This window comes from Triticum aestivum, chromosome 7A (assembly GCF_018294505.1).
Source record: "Triticum aestivum cultivar Chinese Spring chromosome 7A, IWGSC CS RefSeq v2.1, whole genome shotgun sequence".
Lineage (NCBI taxonomy): Eukaryota > Viridiplantae > Streptophyta > Magnoliopsida > Poales > Poaceae > Triticum > Triticum aestivum.
In genome coordinates this window covers 729,275,142-729,297,131 of record NC_057812.1, presented here as the reverse complement: position 1 = coordinate 729,297,131, position 21,990 = coordinate 729,275,142, and positions in this window count along the sequence as shown.

Here is a 21,990-nt window from a genome sequence, read left to right as displayed (position 1 = left end):
TCGGAAGGAGAAAGCTATGTGGCTGATTACCTTGCAGATCCTATGGTCTATGGGGATGTGGAGCATTATGGTTGGACCATGGAAGAAGAAGAAGACTATGAACCCAAGGGAAAGGAGGAGATGAGCTTAGATGAAGATGAAGTCCCACTACCTCAACTTGGGGACATGCATGTGGAGTTCAAAAAGTCAAGTCTCCTGGATAGAGTAAAGAAACCTAAGATCGAGTTTATCCCTTTTCGCCTCTTGCAGGAAAACAAGCAGGAACTGTGCAAAAAGGTACTGAGCCTGGAACAGGAGACCAAGGACCTAAGGGACCAAAATTCTGTCCTCAAACGCAAATTAAGGAAGAAGCCTACGCCATAAACAAAATCACCACCGTCTCCACCAACAAAGAAGAATTGAGTATCTGGTATGGGCACCCCACTTGGCAACTGCTAAGCTTGGGGGAGTGCCCCGTTATCGTATCACCATCACTTTTATCTTAACCGTTTTTCTTAGTTCGATCCTTTTGGTAATATCTTGATCTAGTAGGATAAAAGTTCTTAGTATTATCTAGTTGTGAGTTTTGCTTTATTATCCGTCTATGTAATCGAGTCCGTGAGCTATATAATAAAGATTAGTGTTGAGTCAAGGGCTTGATTATTTTTCCATGATCCTAAGTGAATAAAAGAACAGAGAAAGAAATAAAAAGAAACAAAGAGATCATGTGACTCCTATGGAGAGTAATGAGCTCACATAGAAAGAGTATGATGAATAAAAGTTATTGAGCATTGACAAACATAGTTTTGATCATCTTTGCAATTAACAGGAAGTAATAAAGAAAGAGAAATCTTCGCATATATTATACTATCTTGGACATCTTTTATGACTGTGAGCACTCATTAAAATATGACATGCTAAAGAGTTGACATTGGACAAGGAAGACAACATAATGGGTTATGTTTTCTTACATCTGAGACAAATTATATTGTCTTGGATCCTCCAACATGTTGAGCTTGCCTTTCTCCCTCATGCTAGCCAATTCATTGCACCAAGTAGAAATACTACTTGTGCTTCCAAATAACCTTAAACCACTTTTTCCATAAGAGTCCACCATACCTACCTATGGGTTGAGTAAGATCCATCAAGTAGGTTGTCATCGGTGCAAGCAATAAAAATTGCTCTCTAAATATGTATGATTGATTGGTGTGGTAGAAATAAGCTTTATACAATCGTGTGATATGGAAGTAATAAAAGCGAAAAACTACATAATAAAGGTCCATATCACAAGTGGCAATATAAAGTGACGTTTTTTCGCATTAGGATTTTGTGCATCCAACCATAAAAGCGCATGACAACCTCTGCTTCCCTCTGCGAAGGGCCTATCTTTTACTTTTATCTCCTACATTGCATAAGACTCATGGTGATCTTCACCCTTCCTTTTTACATTTTATCCTTTGGCAAGCACAATATGTTGGAAAGATCCTGGTATATATGGCTAATTGGATGTGAGTTCTCATGAACTATTACTGTTGACATTACCCTTGAGGTAAAACGTTGGGAGGCAAAACTATAAGCCCCTATCTTTCTCTGTGTCCGATTAAAACTCCATACCCATAAGTATTGCATGAGTGTCAGCAATTGGGAACGATTATATGATAGTTGAGTATGTGGACTTGTTGAAAAGCTCTTATACATTGACTCTTTCCTATGTTATGATAAATTGCAATTGCTTCAATGACTGAGATTATAGTTTGTTAGTTTTCAATGAAGTTTACGATTCATACTTGATATCGTTATTGAATTACTACTCTAGCATAAGAAATCATATGACAAGAATTATATAAGTTGTTGTTATAAGAATGATCATGATGCCCTCATGTCCGTATTTTATTTTTATCGACACCTTCATGTCTAAACATGTGGACATATTTTTCGATTTCGGCTTTTCGCTTGAGGACAAGCGAGGTCTAAGATTGGGGGAGTTGATACGTCCATTTTGCATCATGCTTTTATATCAATATTTATTGCGTTATGGGATGTTATTACGCATTATGTCACAATACTTATGCCTATTCTCTCTTATTTTACAAGGTTTACATAAAGAGGGAGAATGCCGGCAACTGGGATTCTGGCTGGAAAAGGAGCCAATATTAGAGACCTATTCTGCATAGCTCCAAAAGGCCTGAAACTTCACGGATGATGTTTTCCAAATATATAAAAAAACATTGAGCGCAAGAACTTCACCAGGGGGGCACACCCTGCCCACGAGGGTGGGGGGCGCGCCTGAAACTAAGTGCTTCTACTGCAAAGGGACTGGTCACTGGAAGCGGAACTACCCCAAGTAATTGGCGGATAAGAACGATGGCAAAGTGAACATAGGTATATTTGATATACATGTTGTTGATGTGTACTTTACTAGTGTTTATAGCAACCCCTCAGTATTTGATACTAGTTCAGTTGCTAAGAATAGTAACTCAAAACGGGAGTTGCAGAATGAATAGAGACTAGTTAAGGGTGAAGTGATGATGTGTATTGGAAATGGTTCCAAGATTGATATGATCATCATCGCACACTCCCTATACTTTCGGGATTAGTGTTAAACCTAAAATAAATGTTATTTTGTTTTTACGTTGAGCATGAATATGATTGGATCATGTTTATTGCAATACAGTTATTCATGTAAGTTAGAGAATAATTGTTGTTCTGTTTACATGAATAAAACCTTCTATGGTCATACACCCAATAAAAATGGTTTGTTGGATCTCGATCGTGGTGGTACACATTTTTATAATATTGAAGCCAAAAGATGCAAAGTAATAATGAGAGTGCAACTTATTTGTGGCACTGCCGGTTGGGTCATATTGGTGTAAAGCGCATGAAGAAAATCCATGCTGATGGGCTTTTGGAATCACTTGATTATGAATCAGTTGATGCTTGCGAACCATGCCTCATGGGCAACATGACTAAGACTCCATTCTCCGAAACAATGGAGCGAGCAACAGATTTGTTGGAAATCATACATACTGATGTATGTGGTCCGATGAATATTGAGGCTCGCGGCAGGTATCATTATTTTCTGATCTTCATAGATGATTTGAGTAGATATGAGTATATCTACTTGATGAAACACAAGTCTGAAACATTTGAAAAGTTCAAAGAATTTCAGAGTGAAGTGGAGAATCATCGTAACAAAAATAAAAGTTTCTACTATATGATCACAGAAGTAAAATATTTGAGTTACGGGTTTGGCCTTCAGTTAAAATAATGTGAAATAGTTTCACTACTCACGCCACCTGGAACACCACAGTGTAATGGTGTGTCCGAACATCGTAACCGTACTTTATTAGATATGGTGCGATCTATGATGTCTCTTACCGATTTAGCACTATCGTTTTGGGGTTATGCATTAGAGACAGCTACATTTACATTAAATAGGGCACCATCTAAATCCGTTGAGACGACACCGTATGAACTATGGTTTGGCAAGAAACCTAAGCTGTCGTTTCTTAAAGTCTGAGGTTGCAATGCTTACGTGAGAAAGTTTCAACCTGATAAGCTCAAACCCAAATGGGAGAAGTGCGTCTTCATAGGATGCCCAAAAGAAAATGTTGGGTACACCTTCTATCATAGATCCGAAGGCAGGATATTCGTTGCTGAGAATGTATCCTTTCTAGAGAAGGAGTTTCTCTCGAAAGAAGTGAGTGGGAGGAAAGTAGAACTTGATGAGGTAACTGTACCTGCTCCCTTATTGGAAAGTAGTTCATCACAGAAATCTGTTCCTGTGACTACTACACCAATTAGTGAGGAAGCTAATGATGATGATCATGTAACTTCAGATCAAGTTACTACATAACCTCGTAGGTAAACCAGAGTGAGTTCCGCACTAGAGTGGTACGGTAATCCTATTCTAGGGGTCATGTTACTTGACCATGACAAGCCTACGAACTATGAGGAAGCGATGATGAGCCCAGATTGCACGAAATGGCTTGAGGACATGAAATCTGAGATGAGATCCATGTATGAGAACAAAGTATGGACTTTGATTGACTTGCCCATTGATCGGCAAGCCATTGATATTAAATGGATCTTCAAGACAAAGACGGATGCTGATAGTAGTGTCACTATCTACAAAAGCTAGAATTGTCGCAAAAAGGTTTTCGACAAGTTCAAGGTGTTGACTATGATGAGAGTTTCTCACTCGTATCTATGCTTAAGTCTGTCCGAATCATGTTAGCAATTGCCGCATTTTATGAAATCTGGCAAGTGGATAAACAAAACTACATTCCTTAATGGATTTACTAAATAAGAGTTGTATATGATGCAACAAGAAAGTTTTGTCAATCCTAAAGATGCTAACAAAATATGCAAGCTCCAGCGATCCATCTATGGATTGGTGCAAGCATCTCGGAGTTGGAATATACGCTTTGATAAGTTGATCAAAGCATATAGTTTTATACAGACTTGCGGTGAAGCCTGTATTTACAAGAAAGTGAGTGGGAGCACTACATCACTTCTGATAAGCATATGTGAATGACATATTATTGATCGGAGATAATGTAGAATTATTCTGCAAAGCATAAAGGAATGTTTGAAAGGAGTTTTTCAAAGAAAGACCTCGGTGAAGCTGCTTACATATTGAGCATCAAGATCTATAGAGATAGATCAAGACGCTTGATAAGTTTTTCAATGAGTGCATACCTTAACAAAATTTTGAAGTAGTTAAAAATGGAACAGTCAAAGAAGGAGTTCTTGCCTGTGTTACAAGGTGTGAAGTTGAGTAAGACTCGAAACCCGACCACGGCAGAAGATAGAGAGAGAATGAAAGTCATTCCCTATGCCTTAGCCATAGGTTCTATAAAGTATGCCATGTTGTGTACCAGACCTATTGTATACCCTGCCCTGAGTTTGGCAAGGGAGTACAATAGTGATCTAGGAGTAGATCATTGGACATTGGTCAAAATTTTCCTGAGTGGAATAAAGATATGTTTCTCAATTATGGAGGTGACAAAAGGTTCGTCGTAAAGGGTTACGTCGATGAAAGTTTTGACACTGATCCAGATGACTCGAAGTCTCAATCTGGATACATATTTAAAGTGGGAGCAATTAGCTAGAGTAGCTCCATGCAGAGCATTGTTGACATAGAAATTTGCAAAATACATACGGATCTGAATGTAGCAGACCCGTTGACTAAACTTTCCTCACAAGCAAAACATGATCACACCTTAGTACTCTTTGGGTATTAATCACATAGCGATGTGAACTAGATTATTGACTCTAGTAAACCCTTTGGGTGTTGGTCACATGACGATGTGAACTATGGGTGTTAATCACATGGTAATGTGAACTATTGATGTTAAATCACATGGCGATGTGAACTAGATTATTGACTCTAGTGCAAGTGGGAGACTGAAGGAAATATGCCCTAGAGGCAATAATAAAGTTATTATTTATTTCCTTATATCATGATAAATGTTTATTATTCATGCTAGAATTGTATTAACCGGAAACATAATACATGTGTGAATACATAGACAAACAAAGTGTCACTAGTATGCCTCTACTTGACTAGCTCGTTGATCAAAGATGGTTATGTTTCCTAACCATAGACATGAGTTGTCATGTGATTAACGGGATCACATCATTAGGAGAATGATGTGATTGACTTGACCCATTCCGTTAGCTTAGCACTTGATCATTTAGTTTGTTGCTATTGCTTTCTTCATGACTTATACATGTTCCTATGACTATGAGATTATGCAACTCCCGTTTATCGGAGGAACACTTTGTGTGCTGCCAATCGTCACAATGTAACTGGGTGATCATAAAGGTGCTCTACGGGTTTCTCTGAAGGTACTTGTTGGGTTGGCGTATTTCGAGATTAGGATTTGTCACTCCGATTGTCAGAGAGGTATCTCTGGGCCCTATCGGTAATGCACATCACCTAAAGCCTTGCAAGCATTGCAACTAATGAGTTAGTTGTGAGATGATGTATTACGAAATGAGTAAAGAGACTTGCCGGTAACGAGATTGAACTAGGTATTGGGATACCGACGATCGAATCTCGGGCAAGTAACATACCGATGACAAAGGGAACAACGTATGTTGTTATGCGGTTTGACCGATAAAGATCTTCGTAGAATATGTGGGAGGCAATATGAGCATCCAGGTTCCGCTATTGGTTATTGACCGGAGACGTGTCTCGGTCATTTCTACATTGTTCTCGAACCCGTAGGGTCCGCACGCTTAAGGTTTCAATGACAGTTATATTATGAGTTTATGAGTTTTGATGTACCGAAGGAGTTCGGAGTGCCGGATGAGATCGGGGACAAGACGAGGAGTCTCAAAATGATCGAGACGTAAAGATCGATATATTGGACGACTATATTCAGACATCGGAAAGGTTCCGAGTGATTCTGGTATTTCCGGGAGTACCTCGGAGTTACGGGAATTCGTATTGGGCCTTAATGGGCCATACGGGAAAGGAGAGAAAGGCCTCAAAGGGTGGCCGCACCCCTCCCCATGGGATGGTCCGAATTGGACTAGGGAGGGGGGCGCCCCCTTCCTTCCTTCTCCTTTTCCCTTCCCTTTCCTTCCCTCATACTCCTACTACTTGGAAGGGCTCAGGACTCCCCTAGGGCGCGCCATAGAGAGGGCCGGCCCTCCCCCTCCTCCACTCCTTTCTATACGGGGGTAGGGGGCACCCCAAAGACACAACAATTGATCTCTTGATCTCTTAGACGTGTGCGGTGCCCCCCTCCACCATAATCCACCTCGGTCATATCGTAGCGGTGCTTAGGCGTAGCCCTGCGTCGGTAGAACATCATCATCGTCACCACGCCGTCGTGCAGACGGAACTCTCCCTCAAAGCTCGGCTGGATCGGAGTTCGAGGGACGTCATCGAGTTGAACGTGTGCATAACTCGGAGGTGCCGCGCGTTTGGTACTTGATCGGTCGGATCGTGAACACGTACGACTACATCAACCGCATTGTGCTAACGCTTCCGCTTTCGGTCTATGAGGGTACGTAGACAACACTCTCCCTTCTCGTTGCTATGCATCACCATGATCTTGCGTGTGCGTAGGAAATTTTTGAAATTACTACGTTCCCCAACACTGGGCGCACCCCCTACCTCGTGGCCCCCTGGTGGCGCTTCGGTGACCATCTTCTTCTATATGGGCTCTTTCGATGGGAAAATAATGATAAGCCATCTTCTCGGATGAAACTCCGATGCCACGAGGAGGAACCTTGGTGGAACCAATCTAGGGTTCTGGCGGGGCTGTTCTGCCAGGGGAACTTCCCTCCCGGAGGGGGAAATCATCGCCATCGTCATCACCAACGCTCCTCTCATCGGGAGAGGACAATCTCCATCAACATCTTCATCAGCATGATCTCATCTCAAAACCCTAGTTCATCTCTTGTATCCAATTCTTGTCTTCAAGTCCGGGATTGGTGCTAGAAGGTGGCTAGTAGTGTTAATTACTCCTTGTTGTTGATGCTAGTTGCTTTAATTGGTGGAAGATCATATGTTCAGATCCTATATGCACATTAATACCCCTCTGATTATGAACATTTTTATGCTTTGTGAGTAGTTACTTTTGTTCCTGAGGACATGGGAGAAGTCTTGCTATTAGTAGTCATGTGAATTTGGTATTCGTTCGATATTTTGATGAGATGTATGTTGTCTCTCCTCTAGTGGTGTTATGTGAACGTCCACTACATGACACTTCACCATTATTTGGGCCTAGAGGAAGGCATTGGGAAGTAATAAGTAGATGATGGGTTGCTACAGTGACAAAAGCTTAAACCCTAGTTTATGCGTTGCTTCATAAGGGGCTAATTTGGATCCATATGTTTCATGCTATGGTTAGGTTTACCTTAATACTTTTGTTGTATTTGCGGATGCTTGCAATAGAGGTTAATCATAAGTGGGATGCTTGTCCAAGTAAGGGAAGCACCCAAGCACCAGTCCACCCACATGCCAAATTATCAAAGTACCGAACGCGAATCATATGAACGTGATGAAAACTAGCTTGACGATATTCCCATGTTTCCAGACTTGTCCTTCGCTACAAAAAGGATTGGGCCACCTTGCTGCAACTTATTTACTTTTCTTACTTGTTACTCGTTACAAATTATCCTATCATAAAACTATCTGTTACCACTTATTTCATTACTTGCAGAGAATACCTTGCTGGACACCGCTTATCAGTTCCTTCTGCTCCTCGTTGGGTTCGACACTCATACTTATCGAAAGGACTACGATAGATCCCCTATACTTGTGGGTTATCAGGGGCCGGGCCGCGTGTTTTGTTGTGCTGTAGCCGTAGCATGGGTACAGGGAGTGCCCTACTGCTATGCCCAATATCAGTAGCGATTTGTCCTTAAAAAACGCTACTGCTAAGGCTAAGCATCTAAAAACATAAAAAATATACATTGGTCATCATTGATCTTTTTGTGTAGAATCTAAATAGTCAACATGAATCCTCACCGTACCTGTATAGCCACAGGTGAAGATTCATATTGCGGCCACAAATCCTACACATACAGTTCAATGAAGACCAAGTTCTTGAGATAGTTTGAGAAGTAACATATTCAAGGTGGTAAAACACCTTGTTCGCTTAGCAGTATGGGACTAAACTTAATTAGTTGCAAGAGGAGATGATACTTAGCAGCAGCGAGTTTTCTAGAAAAACGCCACTACTAAGTACTCTAGCAGTAGCGCGTCCAGGAGAAGGGCGCTACTACTATATCTAGCCTGAGGGCAGCACCGAGGCAATTGTAGTAGTAGCTCTCATTTCACCTAGAGCGCTACTGCTACTGGGCTATTAGTAGCGTGGTTTCCTGGAGCCCGCTACTGCTAATTAGCAGTAGCGTTTGTTTTTAAACCTTGCTGCTACTAAGATTCTGTGTATAAGGTTTTCCCTGGTAGTGCCCCCTCTAAAGTTTAGCCGTATGTATGTCCCCCTTCTCATTCCAGGCTATGTCCCTGGCTAAGACCCGTCATAGTTTACATTGAGAGGTCAAATAGGACGTCAGTCGCTCGGCTGTAAAAAAACAGGATTCCGCCAGTGTAGGTTTCCATCGAGAGAACATGGTACCAATCGTTGTACTCTCCCAAGAAAAGAGTCATGGTCTATCAACGACCGGTTCATGTTGAGTGTATGCCCATCCAGGGCCCATCTCCCCCCCCCAAGATTGAATACTTTGTAATTATACCCTTCAACCCTAAATGTTAAAACAAAAAGCAATTTCTACTTGCCCCCTCTAAAGTGTAGCGATATGTATCCCCCTACTCATTCCAGGCTACGTTCTTGGACAAAATGGCATGCATTCATTTTTTTGTTGCATCTGACATTTGCCGGTTCTGTTTTGTTTTAGTTACACTTTTCAAAATTACATGAGCAAATATTAAATAGGTGAAACCTTTTTCTAATATTACGTGAACCATTTACTAGAATGTGTGAACACTTCTGAAGTTCCATGAATACACCTTTACAGGTTGTGAGCACTTTCTAAAATTATAGGATTGGTTTCAATATACATGACCGCATCCTTTAAATACATGCATGCTTTTAAATACGTTAACACTCTTTCAAAACTGAAAGAATATTTTTAAAACTATGACACATTTTATTTACATGAACATTTTAAAAAGTACTTGAACGCTTTTTTGAAATTATACGAACATTTTCTCATACTCTGTATTTGCACTTCAATTATTTACTTCCGTTGAAAACCTAATCAATTTGTCATCAATCACCAAAAAGGGGAGATTGTAAGTCCAACAAGTGCCACCATAGTGGTTTTGGAGTATTGAAGACAAATAGGTTGAGGGACTAATGTGTTTGTGAGTGTACACAGGAGATATAGTCCTTGAGGATTTGATTTAACAAATGGAAGATAACCCCAAAAAATGAATTTCTTCAAGTGAAAAATTTGGTGATGAAATTGGTACGGCCTTTGAAGAAATTGATGTGAAGATTTTGTCTTCATAGTTTCTTTCTTCTTATTTGAGTCATAAGAAAAATCATAATGTTAAAGGGGGTCTAGGTGAATCATGGTTCACATTTGCAAAGTGATGCTCAAACCTATACATACACAATTTGCTTCAAGTGAAGCATTTGGAAATCTCCGGAACAGCTGACGCATTTGCTAGCGACAGTGACCAAGTTCATCTAGTCGCTCATGAATTTGGTCAGGCTGAGGAGTTAGGAGTTCGCCAGTGCGATCTGCCTGAGGAAATTGAGTGCCCCGATGAATTTGAGAGTTCAAATTCCGACCATTGCTGCGCCACGAGCCAGCTGTCGAGTGGATCCTTATCTTCACAATGGTCATATCAGAGAAGGGCATTTATGACAATTCATGTCGGTTGCCCCTGGCTATAAATAGCCGCCCCCACAACCACTTGTTGGTTGGCTGATCAGAGTGAACATGACACTTGTTATTGGAGAGCAACCCATCCTTTGACGACTTTGAGATAATCCTAAGGGGGAAAAAACCCAGAGCCAAAGTGATTGAGCATCACTGAAGAGATTGATCCATGTCATATGCCACCTTTTACATTTGAAGACTGACATTCTTCCAGACGGTTAGGCGTCACTTTCTGAGCACCCAAGAGTCATTGTGGTGTGCCGGTGAACAAGTCTGTGAAGGTTTTGGAAGTCTACCTTGAAGACTTACCATGAGTGATTGGCGAGGTCTAAGTGACCTTAGCTCAAGAGGAATACGGTGAGGACTGTATGTCCTCTGAGTCAGCCGCCCCAACCAGACGTACAGTTGATACAACAACTGGAATTGGTCTACCAAATCGCAGTGTCTTCACCGAGCCAACCAGCTGGTTTCAAATTCCTCACCCTTCCCTTACATTATTCCGCTGCTGAAGAATTTGTGATCTACAATTTGAAGAACTTGAACTGAAGACTTTCATCATGTTGTATTTTATTTCTCCAGTTCATCTTCCTCATGGTTGTATGCCTATATGATTTCATGTTCTTCACCTGTATGTATCCTGTATGCATGCTTTTCATTCCTGTGATGATTTAGTTCCCTCGCATTTCTATTTCTTCACTCTGATCTTCGTCAAATTCCTCAGAGTTTGACGAATTTCTAAACATCTCCCATTCACCCCCCAGGAGTAAACCCGCGCTTTCAATGTCTCTATATCCATGCAAGGCACTGACGCTTGACACACCTCAGTGGTACTCGAACTATATAGCTAGTGAGTAATTTTAACGTGCTCCCTCTTACCCCCTCTTTTCACATGGGAGGTAAGAAGGAGAGAGTTAATCAGACCACTGCTTAATCAAATCAATGGCTCATATCTATTAAGTACTTTTACCTCTCATGTGAAAACAGGAGGTAAGAGGGAGCATGAAAAAATTTGTCATACCTAGAGACATGATGACTGTGTAGGAAATGGCATGTGAGGGTTATATGGATATCCGCTAACTAGAATTAATGTAGCAACATTCTCTAATTATGATGACATAATTCTTAATTTATCAAGTGTGAAATCATTCTTAATTTTTCCTGTGTATTAGTGTCTTGATCTTCAAACTCAAAAAGTTAAGTTACCTCCTATGGTAATTTTTAATAAGATTATTTACCTTGTGTATATATCACACGCAAACATACACACATGCCTCCCGCAACGAATCCCACGCTTCTTGAGCTCTTTCGCCTGGTCTACTTCCAGCTTTGACCACGACCTACCTTGTACCCTTGTGCCTAAGACCCACAACCACTCCGAAACCGCCTCCCACTCAATACACCCGTACCACCCCCTCTGAACATGTCACCTGGACCAAGCCCAACATCACGGGTTTCCCACTCGACAATGTCACACTCGGCTGCCGCTCCACACTAGCTCGCTTTGTCTTTTGTGCCGTTGACCGCATCTTTCTGTCGATCCATTCGCACCCTCTCTCTATGCACCACCTCAGCCATGTTTTCCACCTAGTTCCATCCCAGTAGAACCACCCCACAATGCACACGAGATGCACACATATGGGAAATATCCTGTTATTTCATGACTCCAAGGAAAACTTTCATAGTGTATTTTCTCACCCATTTCTTCTATTAATTCTTCATATAAAATATCACTCCATGGTCTGAACTGTTGTCATGTAGTATGTGATGTATTTAATGCTTTGTTGTAGAATGACACTTGGTCTTTGGTTCCTCGTCCAACATGTGTGAATGCCATCTTTGCAAAATGTATCGTTTGACCCAAAATCAACACCAATGGTATGTTGGCGAGGTGCAATGTAAGGAGGGACAGGGGGTGACCTTGGCTTCAATAAATGTGAGGGTGTTGAGCATAGCGAGACATTAGTCCGATTGTCAAATCGGCTATTATTCATATGGTGCTCAGTCTTGCCACGTCCTCCCCTTGTAGTATCTTTTGAATGAGGTCACGGTGAAGAAACACATTCTTAAAAAAGTGAAGATATACTGTAACAACCCATATACTAGTGTAGGTATTCTTTTTGGATTGAGGTGTCCGTTATAGAAAGTCTTTTTTGGAAACAAAAAAATCATAACACTCCGGTCCAGTACATGCACTAAATTTTCAATCCTAATACATAAGCTGCCCCATTTGGTAAAAATACCATTTTCCTTTTTAAAAACACAGCTACACCTCTAGCTGTTGCATCAATTGATGCACGCAACCTTTTTGCAGAAGTTTTGTGTAATTTATTTTAAAAAGGGTGAACGTGTTCTCAATGAACCTAGGAAGATGACATTGTGCACATACAGGTTATATTCAACATGATATTATATAATATTGGGAACCCAATTAACATGGGCATGTAAAATGTGGAATCTTGCATGAACGTGACACTATAGTCAAGGTAACACTGCATTGGACATGTATGTGCATATGGTTAAGTACACAAGGATGTAACGTATATGTGTGTAAAATTTCATGATGAAATACCATCATTTTATTTAGCCGTCATTTTAGGTGTATTTCATGACTACAAATTTGTTCTTTTATTTAGCCGTTATTTTATCATGAAAATTTGGACACATGTACACTATGTCTCTGGGTATATGTGTATTTGTTGAATAGTTAAAGCATGGTTTGAAAATTTCAAAATTAAGGCCTCCAATTGGCATTTTTTGCTCAAGAGAGCACTCTTTATTTGTCAGTTGATCGACCTAATTACATATCCAAGTGACCTGTGAAGGCCTGTCACGTTGATCCGCTCATCATCACGGGCTGTGGTTTATATCTCTATATATCCATGCAAGGCAATGACGCCCGACACACCTCGGTGGTACTAGGACTCTGTAGCTGGAGACATGATGAGTGTGTGGAAATGGTAGGAGAGGGTCACGTGGATATTCTCTAACTAGTATGAGCCCTGCTCCGGTGCTCCCCCCTAACCTAATTTGGAGGGGTATTTTTGTCCCCGCGAATTTGTTTTTTTCCTGACCCGCCGCAGCCCAGATCCAAGCCCTGTGTAGCCCTGTATAACCCAGACCGTATATGTACAGTACCCTGGTCCGAAAAAAAAACATAGATACGACCCCACGTCCACGTAAGACCTGCCGATTCCAATCATTCACGCGAGCAGCTCCATTAATCTCGCGAGCATTGACGCAGCTCCATAAGTAGTAGATCTCCACCGGCGGCTATCTCGTCGCTGGCGATCTCGTCGGACAGCGGGCGCGACAACGTCGTGAATCTCCAACGATCGCGCACAGGTACCGCATCCCGCGTCCCCCTCTAGTCTCGCTCGCGGCAACATCGAACGAACTGCCGCCGCGCCAGTGGCAGTGGTTAACCTAGCTACCCGGCGGTGCATGCGATCGTGGATTTTGTTCCGGTAGTGCTGCTCCTCGTGATCTGGGTTCACGTAGCGTCGGTTGCCGTCGGCTGTGCGCACCACCAGTATCGTTATTTGATGTGGCGGCTAACCTAGGTATCCGGCGGCAGAGGTAATCACAGATCTAGCTAGGTTTTGAGATCGTGCAGTTCCTCGCGATTGAAAGTGATCACGACGGGTGCCGTGGCCATCTTCCTTACTAAGTTTGGCAGATCTGAATGGCCTCGGTTGCGGTTGTTTACATAACATCTGTGATCGTGTGCTATGTGTTTTATATTTCATCATTGATAATGTTTGCACATGTGATGATACATATTATTGGTTGTAGGAAATGGCGGAAGAGGAGTTAACTGATATCATGGTAGACATGGAGTATGGAGAACTGATGAAAGACTGGATAGAAGATTGGTCAGATGATGAAAATTCAGATCGTGAAGATCGGTCAGAGAATGGGAACGAATGGGACGATCTTAATGTGAGTGGCATTGTCATGTTGTAATTTTTTGGTGGCATCCGACAACATTAATTCTTTGTGTTGAAAATTTATAGATCAATGAGCTTGATGATGATCAGGAAAACAACTCGGAGCTCTCGAATGAAGATTACATTAGTCAGGTACGTAAGTGAAATATTTTGTTGGCATGCAAATCGAATTTCTTCTGGAATATTATATGATAAGTAATTATGTATTTGTGTTGTATTATTCAGTTCATTTCTGAATGTCATAATGCGTACGACTATTACGGTGATTCCGACGCGGAGACATGCCTTAACGACGAATCATTAGATGCACCTGGTTCTGGGGAGTCCGAGTCGTCGTCATCATGAGTGAGGTATGTGTGTAATCAATGTTCTATGGAAGTAAGTAATGTTAAACCATAGAAATCTGTTTTCATGGCTGTGGTTTGATTGTGTAGGTGACACAAGATGATGGTGCAAAGAATGTCCAAGATACTGCCAGTGCAGATGATAAGAGGGATATGTTCATGCTGATAATGGAAATGACCTTTATGTCTCACGATGCTGCGTATGATTTCTACAACAGCTATGCTAGAGATAATCGTTTCAGCATTAGAAAGAATAAGGTCAAGTATAGCAAAACAGAGTCACGTCATATGCGTTATAGGCGGTTTGTTTGTTCAAGACAAGGGAAACGTGACAGCAAGTTGCTAACCGAGGAAGGACACAGCCGTAGGCTCAGACCCGAGACACGCTGCTTTTGCAAAGCGCACCTGACCGTCAAGCTTGACCAAAAGCGTGGGGTTTGGTATGTTGAAAGTTTTGAGGACAAGCATAGCCATATGTTGGCAGGACCGGACGAGGTACCTTTTCTTTGGTCCCACAGAAAAATCAAAGAGTACCAGAAGCATGAGATAATGTCCATGGGAGCTGCAGGGATTAGAATTCACGACATGATGGATTGCTTCATCAGCAACCATGTATGGTACGGCGGTGTTGGTTTTACCAGGCGTGAAATATACAACCTTTGCGCCAAGGAGAAGAGGAAGCTGCTTTCAAAAGGTGATGCTGCCACAGCCATAGGCATCATGGCCAGTAGGAAACAGAGGGATCCTAGCTTCTTTTTCGAGTACAGGCTAGATAAGGAAGGACATTTGAATAGGATGTTCTGGTGCGACTCCCAGTCTCGTCATGACTATGAGGACTTCGGCGACGTGCTTGTATTTGACAGCACGTACAAGATGAACCGCTATGGTATGCCATTCATACCTTTTGTTGGTCTTAACAATCACCGGAAGACCACTGTTTTTGGTTGTGCCATAGTTTCGGACGAGACCGAGGAGACATACGTGTGGCTTCTGCAGACGTTTTTGAGGTCCATGTGTCAAAAGATGCCTAAGAGTGTAATCACAGACGCCGACGCTGCGATGATCAAGGCAATTCGCGAAGTCTTGCCAGACGTGTGGCACCGTATATGTACGTGGCACATAGAGAAAAATATGAAGATTCACCTCAGTCACAAGTCCTTGAAGGAGTTTCGAACTCTTCTGTACTACAGCACGTCCACGACAACGTTTGAGGAGAGATGGCACGCATTTTCCAAAAAATGGCAGTCGGAAAAAACTGTAACATGGTTGAGGCGGATGTATAAGAAGAGAAGACTGTGGGCCGCGGCATATCTAACAGAGGGGTTTTGGCTTGGCATGAAAAGCAACCAGCGGAGTGAAAGCCTGAACTCATGCCTTCACCTCCACCTAGACGGTGAAATGACCCTGGTGGATATGATTTTGCACTATGAGAACGCCGTTGTGCGTATCCGTGAAAACGAGGCGCGAGATGATTGCACGGCCTCACAGAGTTTACCGGTGCCAGTTACTAGCTCGAGGGAACTTGAGATACCTGCTTCTCACGTCTTCACTCCAGCAAACTTCTATATGTTGCAGGATGATCTTAGAAAAATTGACGGCATGGAGATTGTACAAATTAAGCTGGGAGACGGATCACAGCAGTACATCGTGGCCTGGAAGAATAACCGGAAGCGCCGTTTTTGGGTGGAGTATACACCAGTAAATTCCGCAGAAACTATAAGGTGCAGCTGTAGAAGAATGATTCGAAAGGGTCTACCTTGCAAGCACATATTCCATGTACTGAAGCACTTGAACATATCTGAAATGCCAAAGTGTTTAGTTCTTATTCGGTTCACGAAAGAAGCAAGGTTGGGACTGCCCGCGAGGCGCACAAGCGATCTGTTGGGATTTGGTTGGACTGGGGCCGGGGAAAGAATGAAATATAGCCAGGTCAGTGTGTTAGCGTCTGAAGCTATGCATGCAGCAGGCAAACACACCCTGCTTTGTGGGATCAGTTACAGGAGAGTTTGAAGGCTGTGATAGCTAAGAGTCATGAGTATGATCTGCTAGAGGAAAATTTGTTGAAGCAAACAAATGACATCAGTAAGTGTGCAGTTGAATATGTGGACGATGGTGAAGGCAACATGATTGAGGTTAAAGATCCTATGAAAGTGTCAAGCAAAGGTGCAACAAAGGCAGATGAGAGCCGCCCTGTCTCGAAAAATGGTAGACCACTCTCTTTTGATGAGTTGAAAACCCGGTGCGGCGCTTGCAAATTGGTAGGACACACTAGACGTAGCAAGAAATGCAAACTAAATGAGAAGTAAGTGTTTGTATGCATTGTGGATTATTAATGTTTGTATCATTCATTAACTTAGCTTGTCTTCTATCAGGTGCAGAAAAGTGGAGAAGGAACAAGAGTAGAACACTTGCTTCAAATATTTACTGTGTTAATCGGCCGGCTCATACTTGGAGGCTTTGGCTCCCTGATTGTATCCTTAGTGTATTAGCAGACGAGATCCCAGTCTTTGTTTAAATAAAGTAAGATGTTTCCCTGTAAACAAAAATCAAAAAAATTCTTTACTGTGTAATGACCGGGGCGGGAGGTAGAAAGAATATTATTGTACGTTTCCCCTGCCCACGTCCTAAATGCCATTAAATAAGTAACTGTACCACTCTCCTCCCCACCACACACTCACCCACCTCCCATGGGCGCCGGTTCGAACTCCCCTCTTACCCCACATACAATAGGTCGAGAATACCCTCGCCGGCGACCGCTGCAACCGCCTCCATGAAGAGAAGCCTCGGCTGGCAGAGAGCGATGCTGGACCTCACCGGCGATGGCGAGGGGTGGCGCGCGCAGTTGACGGAGGTGTGCGGCTGGTTCCCCAGCACGGAGATGTTGGTCAACCACGCGCGTGGCCTCGTCAAAGTCCTCACCGACGCTAAGAAGAAGCGCGCCTTCCCCTATGGCCGCGGTGTCCCGCCGGCTGTCCTACTCGTGTGGGCAATGCGAGAGGCCACGCTGAGCGACTCCCTTGTTCAGCACGCAAGGTGGTGGATGTACCGCTCCACCACCATGACGCTGTGGCCAGATTCAGCACGCGTCGCGTCGAGGGCGGGCCGCGTCGACGTCGAGCTCGCTGTCCCTGCGCCCGTCACCCCGGACTACCAGGTCCGCCATGTGTCGAAGCCAGTGCTGCCGTTCGGCTTTGACGTCGTGGAGGACGACGTGGAGGAGGTACTGGTCATCCCTGATGAGCATGAGGAGGGCGAGGAGGACGCTGTGCAGATGGTAGCGCCGGTCGCCGTCGAGGGTGGCAAGACAATGCCCATCGACGTCGAGCTCCTTCCCCTCCTCCCTAACATAGTGAAGGTGGAAGCAGAGGAGGTGGCTCAGGATCAGGTGGCGCAGCTGTCCAACAGAACGGTGGTCAAGAAGAAGGCTTCTCCGTGTGTGGTGCGCCTCTCACGCCGCCTCAAATTTCTGAAGAAGTGAAGATGGGCACATTTGCTGAAGGAGGAGGAAGCTGCTGGTTATATTAAGTTAGGTATGCTGTTATATGTTTCAGCATATAAGTTAACATTATTTTGGGTTTGATGTTGGTTAGGTATGCTTTTATATGTAAGCATATAAGTTATGCAATCAGTACGGTTTGATCGGGTTCTTTGTGGCTGAAGAACTGAATATCTACTGCTCACCCTAAGTGCCAAGTTCAGTTAAATTTCTGATTATTGAATAGGTATTGTTGCTTTGCTTCAGTGTTGCATGGAAGCTGCTAGATGTTGCTCCTATATTGCAACAAGACAATGAACTAGTCTGCTACATAAATCAGTAGTGTTGCTAGGTGATGTGCCCATGTGCATCATATACCAAATATAGAACATGCCAAAAGTGCATTGTCTGTCAAATACAGGACATGCCAAAAGTGCGTTGTCTGCCAAATATAGAACATGCCAAAAGTGCACTGTCTACCAATCATGATGGCCCCATGTTATTTATGCTGCAATCTCTGTTACACTTTGCCCATAAACTGAATAGCAAATAATTCAGCATCATTTCATCATGTCAATTACAATGATGTCAATAACTTTATGAACAATCTACTTGCTAACTATGACAGCAATCATAATGGCAAGCAGGCCAAGATACAGAAGACCTCCAAATCCTAAAATCCTATCCCCGTAGAGCAATATCTCCTTGTGCATCTTAACCATTGACCTCTTTTCTTTCTCATTCCTTTTAATTTCAGCTTCATATTCTGTAATCTTAGTCTCCAGTTTCTTGTTCTTCATGGCAAGATACTTAATGACTGACTTTGCTTTGCTATCCCACTCCCCATCAACCCATTCAACATACTCAGAAGTGATATCATTCTAAATAAATCATGAGCAATTCAAGTCATTTTATAACTGAACTTGTCGCTGCAAGCGTTAAACACTGAACTTTTTTGCAGCTTGACCGCAATAGCAGTACTAGTTTGAAGATCATGGTCAGTAGTAACCTGAAACACACATCCCCCGAGTGCGCTGCCAAAATTGTCTCCATCTATGCAGACACGGCCACTAGGAGTTTCCTGACGACCACATAGATGAAGCTTGTCATGGCCACAGGTGATGAATTATGGGCGATAATGCTGGGATGTAAAGAACAATGGTAAAGAACTTCCCTTTTTGCCACCAAAGTGTAGCACTGAAGAAACCCTAGCCGCGGGTTCTCCTGGCCCACCGCCGCCCACGAAACCCCCGTCCCCTGTTCCACTAGATCCGCCGCCGCTGCCTCCTATGCCATTGAATCTGGCCCACCTGCTTGCAGGACCCAGGGTTCGACCTAACTTGCGGTCGCCACATCTCTTCTCGCCGCCGCCGCTGCCGCCCGACGCCCAGCTCGCTGTCATGCTTTCGCCGTCGAGATTTGGATGCGCAAATAGAGAGGGAGGGCTAGGGATTTGGAAAGCGAAACGAGAAAAGGGGAAAGATCGATGTGAACCTGGCAAAATGGGCTGGTGTAGCGCTGCCGGGAAGATAGCCCGCCTGTGGGGCCCCTCACGTGGTTAGATGGGCCGTGCCTGGCATTATGATGAGGACAGAAAAAGTTAATTATACATATAATTAAAAAACGACGGGTTTGTAAAACAAACTAGAAAAACATGATGCCTGATAACACGCGATAGAGCCAACGAGCTGACATGACTTTGATGAGTGTAATATTACATTATGGCTCGATATATTTACTTATCTACCATGACTACTTTTCATAATAATGTGATGAGGGGGAATTACTAGGAGATTATGCAAGATGATGACATGCACATAGCTAAGGCAGAATGCTAAGCTTGGTAGAGTTTTAAAAAAAGTTAAGATTGTGAAAATTTTAATATGAAACTTACGAGAGCAGTTGAAGAGAAAAATAGACTATTATAAAAAATTGGAGAAGGAGAAAAATGTTAATCAAGAACACTTGATAAGTGAAGCCATGAAAAATACATTTATAAAAAAATGGAGAAGGAGAAAAATATTAAGCAAGAACAATTGATAAGTGAAGCCAAAACTTTATTGGTACGACCAAATTGTCTTCTCCGAGCGAATTTTATGACCGAATTGTATTGTACGAGCGAATTGTCTGACAGACACAATACACATGCATGTTCCCTATTTATTACATAAAAATGATAGAACCCCTAAGATAATCATGTCGTCGAAACCTTCGACCGGACTAAATTCAAACCACTAAAACTTCAATCTTGAATGCCGCATGAATTCTTCAGGCGCGTTTTGCTTGTGATTTCGCGAATTTTGTTCTTCACACACTCCATCGAGTTTGAAAGTGACATAATCAACTCTGCGACGAAACATCCTCTCCTTGCGTTAACGGTGGCCTGCAAAAAATGACATAAAGGTTGCATGAACCGAAGTTGCTACACCACCATAGTAGCTAGTCTACAAACGAAAATAACATCATACCTGTGTAAATTTGCGGGTGATTTTGTCCCCGTCCCAATGTTCTAGACATTCTGTGACAAAAAGGCCACAAGAGTTCCTGGTACATATGCAAACATTAGCGGTGGGCAATACAAACATGTGTGTTGTTGTTTGATTGTGCATGGTGTCCTATTAACTCACCGATCCTCTTGCTGGGGTATGTCATACTCCTTGATAGGCCACTTACTTACGTCCGGATATTTCCCTGGTGTAATAAGATTTGCCTGACGCATATCGTGTGCTATAGCCATTCGCTATAAAGAGGATAGTGTTAAAGATCAATCATAAACAATATGTAAGAGCAATGGTACAAATGTTGGTTACATTACCAGTGCTTTAACAGTCCTCTCAGTCAGGTCCAGAGGATAGAGCGAATCGAGAGCTTGGAATTCTTTCTTGATCATGTGCATGACCATGGTCATCCAGTGGCTATTGTCGATATTCAACGCGATATACGTCTACAGTGCAAAAAACCATTACGGATCAAAAGAAATACTTGATGAACTATCATGTAGTGAAGAATCACAAACATTACGTACCATATCACGCACAGTATACTCTTTCGGGACTCTATTAACTGCCCCAGCTTTGGTTAGAGCACTATCCATGTTGCAGCTTGATGGCAATGGATCGTCATGTGCGATAGCACGATCTATAAGGAATTTGGACCTCCACGCTAGATAGAGGTAACGATCATGACCAACACGCAGCTCCAAATGTCCCATATAAGCATCAATAACCTGCATAGGATATCAGCGCATTACATGTTGAGAGTTGAGACATAGATTTTTGAGCATCTTATAAAGAGGACATGCAAGTAGTACTTACTTCGTCCGACAGCCATCTATGAGATAGTACCGGTAGAATCCTTTTGGAAGTTAGAGTTATGCCACGGCCTTCACTTTAGTAAATTTTTTTCTTCTTGTTCTTCTCAGTGCTAGCAGCTAACTTCACAAATGAAACAGCTGCATCAATTATTTCCGGCGTCAACTCATCTACCACATCCTCCGGCACATTATTGTTTGAAAATAGAGCTGCATGAAATAATATGAACGTCAACAATGGTGATCATATGCATTGGTAGTAAATAAAAAATTAAGAATGTTAGTTACGAGACCTCTAGTAGCAGTACTGGTACCAGAGGTTCTCTGACCACGGCTAGTACGCCTGCCGGGCTTGTCAAGTGCGTAGGGGGAATCAAATTTCTTGGGAACGGTCCGCTTCCGCTTACCGGACATAACCTCCTCATCCTTATCGATTGTTCCACCTTTCTTTCCATTCGCCTTAGCCATGAACTTGCCGACACAAGATAGACAAATGTCTATGTCCGATGAAGGTGCTTGAGTAGAAGTACCAACCACCCAAGGGTTTTCCGGTGTACCCCC